Source organism: Pelodiscus sinensis, chromosome 9 (genome assembly GCF_049634645.1).
Source record: "Pelodiscus sinensis isolate JC-2024 chromosome 9, ASM4963464v1, whole genome shotgun sequence".
NCBI lineage: Eukaryota > Metazoa > Chordata > Testudines > Trionychidae > Pelodiscus > Pelodiscus sinensis.
This window is the reverse complement of record NC_134719.1, coordinates 37,234,658-37,251,054: the sequence shown is the minus strand read 5'-3', so window position 1 is coordinate 37,251,054 and position 16,397 is coordinate 37,234,658. Positions and strand designations below refer to the sequence as shown.

General features: G+C 41.3%; 1 protein-coding gene across 5 annotated transcripts in view; it reads left to right on the top strand.

The window, feature by feature from the left end:
• The window catches only part of DPYD (dihydropyrimidine dehydrogenase), a 680,031-nt gene that overhangs the window by 586,115 nt on the left and 77,519 nt on the right, over window positions 1–16,397 (top strand). The gene's annotated exons all lie outside the window — the stretch shown is intronic.

Sequence of the window (16,397 nt, the reverse complement as noted above, 5' to 3'; positions counted from 1 at the left end):
AGTGTGGAGCTGTGCGCCATAGAACACTTGGCTGGACACCTCCTTTAGAGAACACTGCAAGGCTCATCTTTTTCTAGCATCATTTTCACAAAAGAGACAATGACAAGCCCTGTTTTTTCCTCTTAGGGTTTCTTTATACCAGAAACTTCCCTTAGTTTAACTTTGATTTAGAAAAACAATTGCAAAACTCTTTGGACACTTATTTTGGCATAAGCGGCTTATTTCAACATAGCTGAAGTCAGTGAGGAATAGACTTAAAATAAATGGATATAACCTGCTCTTAAACCAAAATGATATTGACCTTAGATAAAAAATCAAACCTTCAACAACGGGTGGTGCCTTCAACAAATCTCTGCAATGTCCTCTTCTGTTAGTCTGCAAACTTTCACAGATCAACAACCTCCCCACTTAGGCTACGTCTAGACTGCAAGCCTCTTTCGAAAGAGGCTTTTTCAAAAGATACTTTCGAAAAAGCCTCTTTCAAAAAAGAGCATCTAGGCTGCAAGCAGTACTTTCGAAAAAGCAAGCCGCTTTTTCAAAAGAGAGCACCCAGGCAGTCTGGATGTTCTCTTTCAAAAAAGCCCTGTTTGCATTCAAGAACGTCTTTTTTCGAAAGAGCACTTTCGAAAAAAGGCGTTCTTCCTTGTGAAATGAGGAGTACCGCCGTTGAAAGAAAAGCCGCGTTCTTTCGATTTAATTTCAAAAGAACGCAGTTGTAGTCTAGATGCAGGTGAAGTTTTTTTGAAAAAAGGCTTCTTTTTTCGAAAAAACCCTGCAGTCTAGACACAGCCTTAGGGAATTATTTCAAAATAACTAAATTCAACCTAATAACCCCTGATTTTACAAAATCGAAATAGCATGTCTCCACCATGAGGAAGCCTCAAAATTAGTCTGTGACAACCTTCGTTAGTGTGGACATGCTACCTCAACTTAGAGCCCCAGGAATCACTGGGGAGTAATTAGTTTCAGTTACTCTGGGGAGTAGTTATTTCAAAATAGCAGCACCGGAGCATCCGTACTTACACTATTTTGAACTAACTATTTCGAAATTAGCATTATTCCCCAAGGAAAGAACAAATACAGATTTTGAAATAAAGCAACCTATTTCAAAATAATGGGGTTGGTAGTGTGGACACTCCATGTTTAAATTCGACCTAAGGCGGTTATTTTGAAATGACTCCCTAGTGTAGACCAGGGTTTAGGTACCTACAATCTCCCTCCTTATTCCTAAGGCAAAGTCACAAGCTCCAGTACTCAGAGTCCCATACATCTGTGGTGTCTCTGGTTTGTCCTTCTCAGGTGATTCCTCCCTACCCCAGTGCTCCTCCTGGCTCCCATTTTTAGGGTGTCCCCAATAGATGACACTGTCCCTCCCAGGCTTCAGTCAGGATTTGGGCTGCTTCACTGGGTGAGGCCTGCTTGCTGTCCTCCTTTATCTGGAGCTAAAGCTCCATATCCCCTTCTACTTGACCACTCTCTACACATTTGGAATAATCAGCATTTTCTCCTCTTCAGGGAAAGGTTTCAAAGGGCCATGCTCTCTAAAGCCCAAAGGGATTACACATTACTATTTGGGAATGAAAAGATAAACAGGTAGGTCTTCCAGTCTGTGAAGTTTCAGGAATGGTTGGAAAGAGCATTTATTTTTTATCTTTTCAATCATATTTTGGATGCATTTAAAAGCTTCCACACCTGTTCTGTTAGTACTGTGCTTGGTCGTAGCGTATCTCCCTCTACCTATTACTTTTCAACATAAACATGACATACATATATTATGCAATCCTAAATTTCTTACATAACTACTCATTTTTTACTGTATCATTTTGAAATTTGGTCTCCTACAGTAAGTTTGCTGGAGAGCACAGTGTTATTGAAGTAACTTTTTTCCTTTTAAGTGAGCTTTTTCCTAAAGCTTTGATTCTATAAAAATAAGGTTTTCCTTCTGTTTTTGTGTGTCACTTGTATCACATGTGCCTTACCATGTCATGTTGATGGTTTAGTAGATTGTTAGAAATGCCTTTGAGGAATAGAGATGCATTTTCAGAAGTCATTACACTGTAGGAAACTAAAAATTGAGACAATTATAGAAAATTCCAGTGGAAAATATATTGTGGAAAAAGCAATAAAAGCACAAAAATACTGAAGTAAAACTCACTTCACAGTAGCCTGTATGATTCAATTGTAGATCAATATTATGTAGTTAATGCTTTAGCAGTAGAGCATTAATTTGCAATTACCGCAGGCGATTTGATCCTCTGTGTTTCGTCCATTGACATAAATGACCTTTTGTTGAAAGAGATTCTGCAGTCATTATTTCTAGTGGATGTAACAAAAAATGGATAGAACAAAGAGGTTACTTTCTGCAGTATGCGTTTTTCATGGTAGAGGCTCCTGAATTTATACCCCGGCATGGCATAATTTTAGTAAATCTTTACTATTTAGTTGTTAATTTGAAAAAAATAATGGGTCTTTTCAAACACATTTTTAGACTGTTATGAAATGTATAGGCTATGGTCATGCCTGTTTTCTTCACCTTCAGCCTGTATTTCTGAAATCCAGGGATGTTTCTGTAGGCCACTTGCAATGCTACTGCTTTTATTGACGCCCTCCAAAGATCTAGATTGTGGCTTGGCCACAAATCCCTGGCTAAAAGGCACCGCATAACTGTTCTGCTCCAGAAATGGACCAAAATCATGATGCTATCCCTGGCTCCTCAGTAAAATGTGCCACCCCTTTACCTGACTTATTGCTTTACTTTCTCTGCCAGCTCAGATGCACTCACTAACACATAGGTGGGACTTATTCAAGGGTCTACCCACCTTCCTACCTCTCTTATCAACCTCCCCAAGAGTTTATCCCCTCCCCAAGTTTATCCTCTCCCCAAGAAACCTCTGTCTTCATACTGTGACTCATGATATGGGCAGCCCACGCAACAGACAATGTACAATGCACAATATACAATGAAAAGGGCAAACTACTGGTAAGTCAGGCTGGCCACTGTGACTGGCTAACTTCCCCACATTCTGCATTGTCTGCTTATGTCAAATTCAAGGTGCTGATTCAATATCTAAAGCCCCTACTGGTCAGGGACTTGATTAGTGAAAAAGCTGCCTTGTCCCTTATATTCTGTCATGTTTCTGAAGACCAGCAAGGCCACTTGATTTTCTAGTAAGAACCTTTTCCTTGACACTCACTTTCTCTGGTTACCAGCAGCACTTTGTATAATTGCAAGACAGTTCTTTATGTGTGAATAAACAAGCCTTTGCATTGCAAAATAGGAGCATTTTAATTGTTTGCAATTTTTGGATTTGTATTCACAATGGTAAATCATAAAACAAATAGCCTCTCCCAGGCCTGACAATGCAGAAATATGCACATGCCCTCTCTGTGAGAATCTAGGGCATTGCTGTTCAAACTTTTTGGCCCGCAGCTCACCTCGCTCAACACAGACCTTTCTGTGGACCACCAGCCAACCACCCATGATGACAAAATGGGTGCAGGAGGAGGTTGGGTGAGGGTCTGGCAGAGAGGTTGGGTGCGGGAGCAGGCTGAGAGTGGGGGTCAGGGTAGGAGGTAGGGTGCAAGACCGAGCTGAAGGATGAGGGAGTCTGGGAGGGACGAAAGGTGCAGAAGTGGAGTAGCGGTGGGAGGAGTCTGGGCATGAAGAGGATGGAGGATGCTTACTGGCTCTCTGATGTCCACTGCTCCCAGGCACCGCCCCTCACTGCTCCCATTGGCTATGATTATGGCCAATGGGAGCAGTGAGGAAAGCCTCCAGGCAAGCAGTTTCCTGCATTGCCATTCCCCCAGCCACAGAGCTGCTTCCTTCCCTTACAAGCCAGATCCTCCCCTTCCGCCCCCCCTTCCGCCCAGCAGGAAGCCATCATTGGCACTCAGACCTCGCAGGGGGAGAGGGAAAGACCAGGTTTGGAGCACCAGCATGGACTCCCTGCTTCAGGATGGGTGAAATGAGCCCCGAGCCCCAAACCCATGGCCCACCTGTGAGGCAGTCTTAGACCACTACTAATCCGTGGACCATAGTTTGAGAACCATTGCTACAGTGAGACCAGGGAATGAAAGGTTCACGGAGATGCCAATCATGGAAAGGAAATATGCACGTAAAAAAAATTCATTCCATATCATGGCAGCTCGACTGATTCATTGCTGCTGGGAAGTAGCAAGCAGTGAAAAGAAGAAAAGGAGAGGAAAGCTCAGAAGTGTGTGTGTAATTATGAAGGATTATGCTTGCACCATCAGTCTGACTTCATGACCAACTGGCTGGGCTGCAAATTTCTCAGTTCTAATAAAATCTTCCAAGAAAGAAGCAAATAATCTGAATGAACGATCCTTGACATGTTGATATTCTTGTAACATCATATGCCTCCCATAATGTAGCATGAGAGATCTTTTCATCCATGCAAATAGAATTAAAGAATTAGAAGGAAACAAATTGAGAAACAAATTTTCTGAATCTGCGAGTACATTTAAGGAAGGTTTTAACTTCTCTCAACATCCAAATTATGCCATTTCTTTTCCTTCTGATATTTACTATTTGAGCAGTGAAAGAGGAAAGAAAAATCTCTTGGGAAGTGTAAAAGTGAGTTTTTATCATAGGCTTCAGAGGGTCAGAACTGTTTTATTCACATGAATTTCATTCTTTAAAGGGAAGACTAGCTAAATCACAAATTCCTACAGCCAAGTTGATAAAGGATGAAAGCAATTGTAGCTGAAATAAAATAAAACAGTACTGAAAGGAGAGATTATGAAGGATGAGAGGTTAATCATTGCCAGGCAAAACTGTGGTCCAAAGATGGGAAAATTGGTGTGCTGGTTAGTTTTTATCGACTTGCTTGCAGCTATCAAAAATCAGGTTGCATGAGGATCTGCATCAAGAGATGTTTATTAGAGATCGTTAGAAATGTTTAATGAAACTTTTTTCCATAGAAAAATGCCAGTTTGTTGAAACCAAAATGTTTCATTTAAACTTATTGTGGTCAATGAATATTCCATCAGGTTTTCAGGTTGCTCATGTGTGAGACAAAGTCCCTTTCTTTATAGCCTTGTGGCTAGGATACTGGTCTGGGATGTAAGAGTCAATTTCAAATCTTTTTGTTGCCTGTTCAGAACGGTCTAGGATGAAAACCATTTTTCTGAGTCAAGCACAACAGTTACTTGAACCTGTGGCTACTTACGTGATAGTGATATTGTTCACTACTGACATGACCTTTTACAGTGCTCTCTATTAAGGTCAAGGAAAGTCCATCCAGAGAAGTCAAGAAGTGATGGAATTTTTGACTCTTGTGGAGGCAGGGAAAAGAGAATAAGGGAATTGTGTGCAGCCATCTTGGTCTTCTTAGCAAGAGAGCAAGAGTCAGGCTAAGTTTGTGGCCTCACAACACAAGAGCTGTAATAAGACGCTGCCTTCGCCTCTCGCCTCCATACGGAGATAAGGATAGAATGCTGACTCCAGGGACCTTGAGATAAGGAGCGTCTGGGTGGAACTAAAATAACTGTTAGCCATTGGTGTTTGTAATGAGAAGGAGACTAACTGTTTAATGTTATTATATCTAATGGACAGTACATAAACTGCTTCATAATTGCTTGTATTCGACGATCTGCTTAGCAGCGGCTTCTTCCCTTGCAATATTGCTCGAATAAACTGTCTCTGACTACTTGTTGCTCACAAACGCAGAGTGAAGGCTTGTTTTCTTCCACACTCTCTAGAATAGTTGAACCAATAATAATTTTTCCCTACGTCTGAATATGACTTGTGAGGTAGAACGCTAACTAGATTTTAGAAGGGTTATTGACTTTCAGACCTGGATCTCCCTTTCAATATTAAGGGTATGTCTAGACTACATGGCTCGATGGAGCCATGTAAAGTAGTTTACTCAGCATAGTCAATGAAGCAGAGATTTAAATAATCCCCGCTTCATTAAAATAAAAATGGCCACCGCACTGGGCCGACAATCAGCTGATCCATTGATGGAGCCATGTAGTCTAGACGCACCCTAAAATGTCAGGTTTAGGGAGCTTGATTAAGAGGAGGTGTTGCCTTATACATTAAAAATGAACACACTTGGAGTGAGGTGGAGATGGACATAGGAGACGAAGTGTTGAGAGTCTCTGGGTTAGGCTAAAAGGGATTATAAACAAAGGTGATGTCATGCTAAGAGTCTACTACAGGCCACCTACCCAGTTGGAAGAAGTGGATGAGGCTTTTTTTAAACAACTAATAAAATCATCCAAAGCCCAAGATTTGGTGGTGATGGGGGACTTCAACTATCCAGATATATGTTGGGAAAATAACACTGCAGGGCACAGATTATCCAATAAGTTCTTGGACTGCATTGGAGACAACTTTTTATTTAAGAAGTTTGAAAAAGCTACTAGGGGGGAAGCTGTGGAGGAACTGGTTGAGAATTTGAAAGTGGAAAGCAGCTTGGGTGAAAATGATCATGAAATCATAGAGTTCACAATTCTAAGGAAGGGTAGAAGGGCAAACAGCAAAATAGAGACAATGGATTTCAGGAAGGCAGATTTTGGTAAGATCAGAGAGCAGATAGGTAAGGTCCCATGGAAATCGAGACTGAGGGGAAAAACCACTGAGGAGAGTTGGCAGTTTTTCAAAGGGACATTGTTAAGGGCCCAAAAGCAAGCTATTCTGATGTGTCGGAAAGATAGACAATACCACAAAAGACCACCTTGTTTTAACCATGAGATCTTGCATGATCTAAAAATAAAAAGGGGTCATATAAAAAATGAAAAGTAGGACAAATTACAAAGGATGAATATAGGCAAACAGCACAGGAATGCAAGGGCAAGATTAGAAATGCAAAGGCACAGAATGAGCTCAAACTAGCTAGGGGAATAAAGGGAAACAAGAAGACTTTTTACAAATACATTAGAAGCAAGAGGAAGACCAAGGAGATGGTAGGTCCACTGGTCAGTGAGAGGGGAGAAACAGTAACAGCAAACTTGGAAATGGCAGAGATGCTCAATGACTTCTTTGTTTTGGTTCACTGAGAAGTCTGTAGGAATGCCTAACATAGTGAATGCTAGTGGGAAGAGGGTAGTTTTAGAAGGTAAAATAAAAAAAAGAACAAGTCAAAAATCACCTAGAAAAGTTAGATGCCTGCAAGTCACCAGGGCCTGATGAAATGCATCCTAGAATACTCAAGGAGCTGATAGAGGAGGTATCTGAGCCTCTAGCTATCATCTTTGGAAAATCATGGGAGACAGGAGAGATTCCAGAAGACTGGAAAAGGACAACTATAGTGCCCATTTATAAAAAGGGAAATAAGAACAACTCAGGAAACTACAGACTGGTTAGTTTAACTTCTGTGTCAGGGAAGATAATGGAGCAAGTAATGAAGGAAATCATCTGTAAACACTTGGAAGGTGGCAAGGGGATCGGGAATAGCCAGCATGGATTTGTAAAGGACAAATCCTGTCAAACCAATCTGATAGTTTTCTTTAATAGGATAACGAGTCTTGTGGATATGGGAGAAGCAGTGGATGTGCTATACCTAGACTTCAGTAAGGCATTTGATATGGTCTCGCATGATATTCTTATCAATAAACGAGGTAAATACAACTTAGATGGGGCTACTAGAGGCAGTCCCCGGGTTACGTACAAGATAGGGACTATAGGTTTGTTGTTAAGTTGAATTTGTACGTAAGTCGGAACTGGCTCCAGATTCAGCCGCTGCTGCTGAAACTGACCAGGGGCTGACTACAGGAAGCCCGAGGCAGAGTTGCTCTGCACCCAGCTTCCTGGAATCAGCCACTGATCAGTTTCAACAGCATCTGAATCTGGAGCCTGGGACAGAACAGCTGGGGCACTGCCAGGTAGGTCCCCCCAGGACCAGCCCGACAGCACCCCAGCTGCTCTACCCCAGGTGTCCACAACAAAAGCCTGGTCTGCTGGGGGGGGGCGCACTAGCTGCGCGCCCCCCCCCCCCCCACAGCAGACCAGGGAGACCCGGAGCAAAGCCGCGGGGGCGGCGGGGTACCGCGCCTCTGCGGCTTTGCTCCAGGTGTCCCTGGTCCACTGAGGGGGGGTCCCCAGCAGATCAGGGACATCTGGAGGAAAGCCTTGGAGGTGGCGGGGTCCCGCCCCTCTGCGGCTTTGCTCCAGAGCAAAGCCTTGGAGGCGCAGGACCCCGCCACCTCCAAGGCTTTTCTCCAGGTGTCCCTGGTCTGCTCGGGGTGTCCCTGGTCTGCTGGGAGGGGTCCCCAGCAGACCAGGGACACCCTGAGCAAAGCCTTGGAGGTGGCGGGGTCCCGCGCCTCTGTGGCTTTGCTCCGGAGCAAAGCCTTGGAGGCGCGGGACCCCGCCGCCTCTGCGGCTTTGCTCGGGGTGTCCCTGGTCTGCTGGGGACCCCCCCCCCCCCAGCAGACCAGGGACACCCGGAGCAGCTTTTCTCGCCCCGGAGGACGCGGTGGTGGGACCACTGCGCGTCTGGGTGTTCCCACCGCCCGCGAGTTCCGGGGCAAGAAAAGCCCCATTCGTAAGTGCGGATCCGACATAAGTCAGATCCGCATAACTCGGGGACTGCCTGTATAAGTCAGATCCGCATAACTCGGGGTGGGTGCATAACTGGCTGGATAACCATACTCAGAGAGTAGTTATTAATGGTTCACAATCCTGCTGGAAAGGCATAACAAGTGAGGTTGCGCAGGGGTCTGTTTGGGAACCGGCTCTTTTCAATATCTTCATCAACAATTTAGATATTGATATAGAAAGTACACTTATTAAGTTTGCAGATGATACCAAGCTGGGAGTGGTTGCGACTACTCTGGAGGATAGGGTCATTAATTCAAAATGACCTGAACAAATTGGAGAAATGGTCTGAGGTAAATAGGATGAAGTTTAATAAAGACAAATGCAAAGTGCTCCACTTAGGAAGGAACAATCAGTTTCATACATACAGAATGGGAAGCGACTGTCTGGGAAGGAGTATGGCAGAAAGGGATGTAGGGGTTATAGTGGACCACAAGTTGAATATGAGACAGCAATGTGATGCTGTTGCAAAGAAAGCAAACATGATTCTGGGATGCATTAACAGGTGTGTTGTGAGAAAGACAGGAGAAGTCATTCTTCCGCTCTACTCTGTGCTGGTTAGGCCTCAATTGGAGTATTGTGTCGAGTTCTGGGCACCGCATTTCAAGAAAGATGTGGAGAAATTGGAGAGGGTCCAGAGAAGAGCAATGAGAATGATTAAAGGTCCAGAGAACATGACCTATGAGGGAAGACTGAAGGAATTGGGTTTGTTTAGTTTAGAAAAGAGAAGATTGAGGGGGGACATGATAGCAGTTTTCAGGTATCTAAAAGGGTGTCATAAGGAGGAGGGAGAAAACTTGTTCATCTCGGCCTCTGAGGATAGAACAAAGAAGCAATGGGCTTAAACTGCAGCAAGGGAGGTTTAGGTTGGACATTAGGGAAAAATTCCTAACTGTCAGGGTAGTCAGACACTGGAATAAATTGCCCAGGGAGGTTGTGGAATCTCCATCTCTGGAGATATTTAACAGTAGGTTAGATAAATGTCTATCAGGGATGGTATAGACAGTATTTGGTCCTGCCATGAGGGCAGGGGACTGGACTCGATGACCTCTCAAATTCCCTTCCAGTCCTAGTATTCTATGATTCTATGATTTTCCTGCTCCTTGGCACAGGATAGAGCTTTTTGCCTTAACTTCATCATATATAGGTAGACGATCAAAGACAGGTGTATAATCTAAACATCTACTTGGCCTGTTAAAATACAGCATTTTAATATGTCTGCCTACAAGTATCTCCTTCATGTTGCACAATTACCTACAATACAATGGTGCAGTTCATTATGGGTGACTGATCATGACATTATTGCTCATAACTGTAATGCTCAAGGCATGTAAAATAATATTTGTTTCCCTAAGTAGATGGTCCTGATTGTAAAATCCTGCATGTACATCTGTACTGTATAGCGGTTCTCTCTGGATGCCTGGAACTAATTGAATACTATAGTCTTGCATTAAAGTAATGCAGAGCATTCCTTTTTAATCTCCAGATCAGCAGAGTGGACTCCAGAATGTGATTCCTTCACGCTGCTTACTCAGAACCTACATGTACAAAAAATACATGTGCCTTTGTTCAGAGGTGATGTTTAAAAGAAGGATTAAAAATGTTTATCCAACTGAGCCTTGTATCTTAATACTTCATTCTGAAGCCTTGTTAAATAGCATCCCATCTGCTACCCTATATTCCTAAAGTAACTTAGCAGTTAATGTGAATGAATCAAATAATTCCATCTATATTTTATTGATACTTCAGATGAGTTTTCTTAGTCATGAAATTGTCCTTTTAGAAGGGAGAATCTCAAACTTTTTTAGGGTGTGAGACACACTATCTCAAAAATACCTCCCCTTCTTCTCACAATCATGCAACATTTTCCAGACTACTTCAGCAATCATTTATACATAGAAGTAAGTTTAGGAAAGTATACAATGTATGTTTATCTGCTATAATTTAATTTACTGCTATAAAGGAGGAGGGGGAGCCAGAATTATATAACCAGACAGCTCTCCACAGACCACCATCTGCAGACTACTAGTACAGTTGGAGGACCTTTGCGCTCGAACATCATATTTGGATGCTTTCATTCTTATCACACCTCTCCCAAATTGTAAGAAGGGGCGGAAATATTCTAGGGATGCTGGATGTGCTGAGTTTGATTTCCTGATTCTTTGAAGATTGTGTTAATCTAAATAGATGTATTAATCTTCATGTACAATGGTAATGCAGCACTTTTCACTATATACCAAAAAATGTTCTTCACTGAGTTGAGTAGACTGCTACCAGCTACAGAGGATAGTTTTTAAAATCATATGTAAGCACTACTGAGATTTAAATTATATGTTTATCCTTTATGACTGTCATACTTCTCTTAGAAATTTTTGATACACGCATTATCTGACAAGGCTTGGGTTTATATTGCTTTTATTTAGTACCATCTGTCTTCAATATAATCTAAGCCAATAGAAATTAAGCTATAAGACAAAGATCTCAACTGTACATTGAAAAAATAGCCTAAAGAGATTCATAAATACTTCTCAGACAAAAAGGTAGATCTGTGAATTTAACAGCTCTCAAGGAGAATTTGAAATGAAAAAAAAAAAGCATTAAATGATTATAAAGATGTTTAAACTTGTATAAATAGTATAATACTAAATCAAAGAGGCTAAGTCTTTTCCTTACCTTCTGGGCATATCAGTGAGGAACATTTCAAAGCAAACTCATCCAAATTAACATAAAAGCAAAACTGCTTATCCATTGCAGAACCTTTCAAAGGTATCCGAGGAGTTTTCGTTGTTTATCCCATTGCTACAGTCAGAACATTAGAATGTGTGGCGTCAAAGGTTGATTTTCTAGTAGGATGGCATTTCAAGAGCTATTTTATTTAAAGATCTTGTGCAGTTTAGTAGCAAACCTGAAATATGTCTCTTCCTTTTGGGGGAAGCAAGATGGCATTCAGCTGAATGCTAGAATTTTATGATGGGGGGCTGGGAAGCTGCCAGAGAGGCCTAAGAATATAAAAGCATTTGAGATCTCAGATGGAGTTTAAATCAATGCACTGCCACAGTTACAGTGCAGATGAAAGTGCCTGCTGTCTCAATTGCCAGGAAATGACTTAGAAATTCTCACTTTGATTTCTTTTGGTAGTCCATTACATTAACGCTAAATGCAATAGATAGGGACATCAATGCTTTGATGTTGTACAGCTACAACAAATGGAAACTAATATGGTAGAACAGTCAGCCTTTGTGATTTGCATGTTTTTATACAAATATATACCCATCAATCTCCTTATCTGACTGTGTATCTCCACTACCAGTCTTCCTCCCTACTGTACCCCTTTTCATTAAAATTGCTATTAATTTTGTGCCCACTTTCCACCACAGAGCAAAGCATGTATTTTTGATGCAAGGGAAAATAAAATGGTCTCCCCAGTACGAATGATGTGAATTCAGTAATGATAAAGCCAGGGTAGTGATGTGACACAGGTTGGAATAGGAGTGCTACTGCTAACCAAAACAGATCATGATGGAGAATTAGAAACATTGCCTTGATGATACTCAGCACTGAAGCATTTTTGTTTTTCACAGATCTAATTTTTGCATGAATATTTATAGCACCTGAAAATTAAGAGTATAACAACACATATAGGGCCAGATTCTCTGGCTTTCTCCAGCTCCTTGCTCCAGCACTGTAAAGAGACAGTAAACTGTCTGCAACTCCCTAGCATAGAGTTGTGTGGGAAAATATAGGATGCTACCTCTATGACATCATCTTTTACTGCCACCCTGGATTCTGAAGAAACTTCTCCATGGGCTCATGGTGGAGAAGGTGAAGATTGAAACTCTAGGGTAAGGAGAGAGGGGACTGGGATTGGGATTAGAAAGAGGGTCATATCCCCAACACCCAACTGCACAGATATTATATGAAAAAGATAATATATCTCCTGACTGAAATATCTTTTCCAAATAAGTCATCTACTTCCCTGCCACTTCTTCCTGGGGAGGCCTTTAAATTGAACTGCACATCTAGTGAGTTGGCAGGGTTCTAGCTCAGTGCTGGGCAAAAGGACTTTGCACAGATATCTCCAGTCTACCACAAATCATATGGAATATGTTACGTTTGGGGCAGCCCTGCAGCTTTGTCTGCAGAGAATGTGACAAGCTGATATGCGGGTATTTCCACCAATGCCCTTAAAAGCACTCACTTTCAGCAAAATCCAATGAACCCAGCTGGAAATGTGTGTTGGTAAAGTCTTCCAGATTTGGCCCTACTGTGTTCTGTAATGATGATTTCAGATGACCCGCTGGGTTTTTATGAAATTTCTTTATCACTGGTTTAGTAAATGCACATTAGTGATAATTTCACTTTCAGAAATATGGAATCTGAATGAAAATGTTTGAAATAGAGGCAGATTATTTAAAACAACAGTTTCACAGAACTTGATCCTGTGATGCATTCCATAGGTGCATTCCCTGGTGAAATCATATAAAGTGCATTTTCACTTGCTGAGCTACCCATACATTATACAACTCAGAATCAAATCCTTATAATTTATTCTTAGGTTATCTGAGATAAAAGTGCTCAATATATTTATTTGTGTGTGTAAAGGGATAGGAAGCATAGCCCCTCCATTCCCCATGGTCTGTGTGGTGGTGTGCTTCTCACTGTCCAACATTTAATAGTATTAAACGAGGTTGGGTATACAGAGAACTCAGCCTGCTTAGCACTGTGGCAAACATACTTTTAAAAATTCTTTTAACCTTTTATTAAAGACACTAAAAAGGGGGAATAATTAAATCATTTGAAATATTAAGTAATAAGTAAGACTTATTTTAACAATATACCTTGTTCCCTTTCTTTTTAACTGGAGAGAATTTTAGGAGGAGGAAAAGCCTTGTTTAATAGTCTTTTAGATGGCATCAACATTGGTAATAATTATCTTTGTGATTAAAGAAGTGGGTTGAGATGTGCTGCAGCTTCTTGTTGCTGCTGTTTTTGTTGAAGTCTGATCCCATTTCATCTTAGGTTGTGTTTGAGATTCAACTCAAGCCAGTAGAAGTCGGAATGTTATCTAGGTCCATTGATCTGGCATGTTCTGGTCAGTGCATTTCTCAAAATGACCCAGATTCCACATGATAATGGGGCTGGCAGTCATGAAGATGAAATTTGCTTCAATAGCCTCAGGCTGTTCATCTTTACCCTCCCCTCCAAAAAGTTCTCTCTAAGAATCCACAAAGGGAATGAGGAGTGGAATAGCCCCCTACCCTCATTAGTTATCCACCAGTGAGGTGTAGTTTTCAGCACCTCCATTTTAATTAATTAGTTAATGGACCATATTCTGTTGTTTGCCGGGCATGATTTCAACACAGTTCTGGAGTTGTATCTGTAGGCTCTATGCTTAGAATAATTCAGCTTTTCTCATCAACATTTTCATTATAAGTTATTGAAGCATCTTATGAACTTTCACATTTTTTCAGTTAAGCTCACAATTAGAGTAAATTTACAGGCCAAATGATCACAACAACCATTGAGGGGAGGGGTTGGTATCATCTTCTGCACTTTCGTAGGTTCTTTGACTTCATAATATTGCACCATAATATGGCAAAAATAAAAGCCTCTCTTTTTATAAGGTTATAACATGTATCCTCCAGGGTATTTCATGTGTATTCATCCTGTCAAAATATTTCAGGAATTTGACAACAGAATCTGAACTTGTTTTAAGTGCCATGATGTAGCATGGCTTTTAACTGTATTTTCTTACATTTTTTTTAAGAATAACTAATAAAAGTGTTACCCATATGCTAAAAAAACCTTTAGTGAATAAAGGGGTTTAAATAAAGCATCATTTGAATTCTCAGTTAAATAACCTGTGGAGGAAATTATTATGATGTTCTCTATAATTGCTCTGAAAAAAACCCCTCTTAGTCTATGGAAGGCATAACAGACCTAATTAATGCTCACCCTGTTTCTCCAGAGAAGCTGATTTTGTGTAATGTAAATGGGCTGCATAGGAAATGTTCTTGTGAATATTTTATAGTTATTTCTTTTTTTTCTTGCAAAGCTGCAGTGTATGATATTTTTAAATGTGCCTTCCTTCTTCTGAACTGCAGCTTATATTAGTTTGTGAAATCATGCGTAAAACACTAATATGTTACCTAGGTCCTTTTGTCTCTAAGTGGTGAAATCAAGAATCTAGTGAATCTTATGATTTAGTTTTACAGGTACGCGTGTGTGTGTTTGTATTGCCTTGATGTAGGTGACCATTTCATTATTTTATTTGTTACATACATGTCTTATGCAGGAGTAATACTGCTTTTTTTGATATCCACAAATAAATAAAGGTTTATATCAGTCATTGAAAGCACTAATTTAGCATTATACCTAATATTCTTTCCACAGAATTACCTAATGTCTTGTACAGCAGGAAAATTGGTGATTCCCCTTTAAAAGGGTACAGTATTGATTGGGCTTCTTTCTCCTTCATGGTGCTTCTTTCCCTTCATTGGATACTTCAGCTAACCCCTCTCTTCTCATGTTCTCCTGAATTGGAAGAGGACCAGACTGTAAGACCTAAAAATATAGGCTACGTCTACACTGGCCCCTCTTCCGGAAGGGGCATGTAAATTTCAAGAGTCGTCGTAGGGAAATCCGCGGGGGATTTAAATATCCCCCGCGGCATTTAAATAAAAATGTCCGCCGCTTTTTTCCGGCTTTTAAAAAAGCCGGAAAAGAGCGTCTAGACTGGTCCCGATCCTCCGGAAAAAGTGCCCTTTTCCGGAGGCTCTTATTCTTTGAAGTAAGAATAAGAGCCTCCGGAAAAGGGCACTTTTTCCGGAGGATCGGGACCAGTCTAGACGCTCTTTTCCGGCTTTTTTAAAAGCCGGAAAAAAGCGGCGGACATTTTTATTTAAATGCCGCGGGGGATATTTAAATCCCCCGCGGATTTCCCTACGACGACTCTTGAAATTTACATGCCCCTTCCGGAAGAGGGGCCAGTGTAGACGTAGCCCTAGAGTACTCATGCCAAGTGGCAGCAGATCTTTGGAGACAGAGACTTAAGTATGTCTATAATTAAAAAAAAGGGAAAAAACTACCCCCAAAACCTCACACCACAGTGCAGGAGACATGGGCTCATACTATAATGCTAAAAATAATCATATGGATTGTCCAGCTCAGGCTGATGCTGGGGCCTGAAGCCTGTCCTCTTTGTGGACTTCAGCTTGAGCTCTAGCCCAATCTTGGATGTCTATATGGCTATTCATAGAGCACTAGGACAAGCCTGAGACTATAGACCTGGGTCCTGAGACTTATTGCCACATTTTTTATTTTTTGCAGTGTAGACATCCTCAAACCCTTCCCCACCCCCATATTGCAAATCTTTTCAGTTGGATTGCCAGTTTCACAGTGTTTGAGAGATTTTTTGCTTGCTTGTTTTTCAAGTTCCAGTTCCTTAAACTTGGTGATTATGTGAGGATCTTTTTTTTCCCCTTTCAAGTACGTCATGGTCACAGAGAAGACTTTTGCATATGACTCATAAAGGCTCAAAACCAGAAGGCAAATTAAAAAAATCCTTTTAAGAAAATCTCATGGTTTTATGCTGGGATCCTGATTCATGTTTTGGACACCTGTGCTTGGCAGTATGAGGGGCCAGCACGTTAGGCGGGAATCATTCCTGTGGCTGGAGAGCTTTTCCCCACCTCTCCTTCAGCTAGTTGAATTTGTATTTGTGTGTGTGTGTGTGTGTGTGTGTGTGTGTGTGTGTACACTACACTTGGTTCATGTTGGTGGTGTCCCTAGTGCTCTGGTTGACATACCTGAAGTTAGTATCAGATGATAC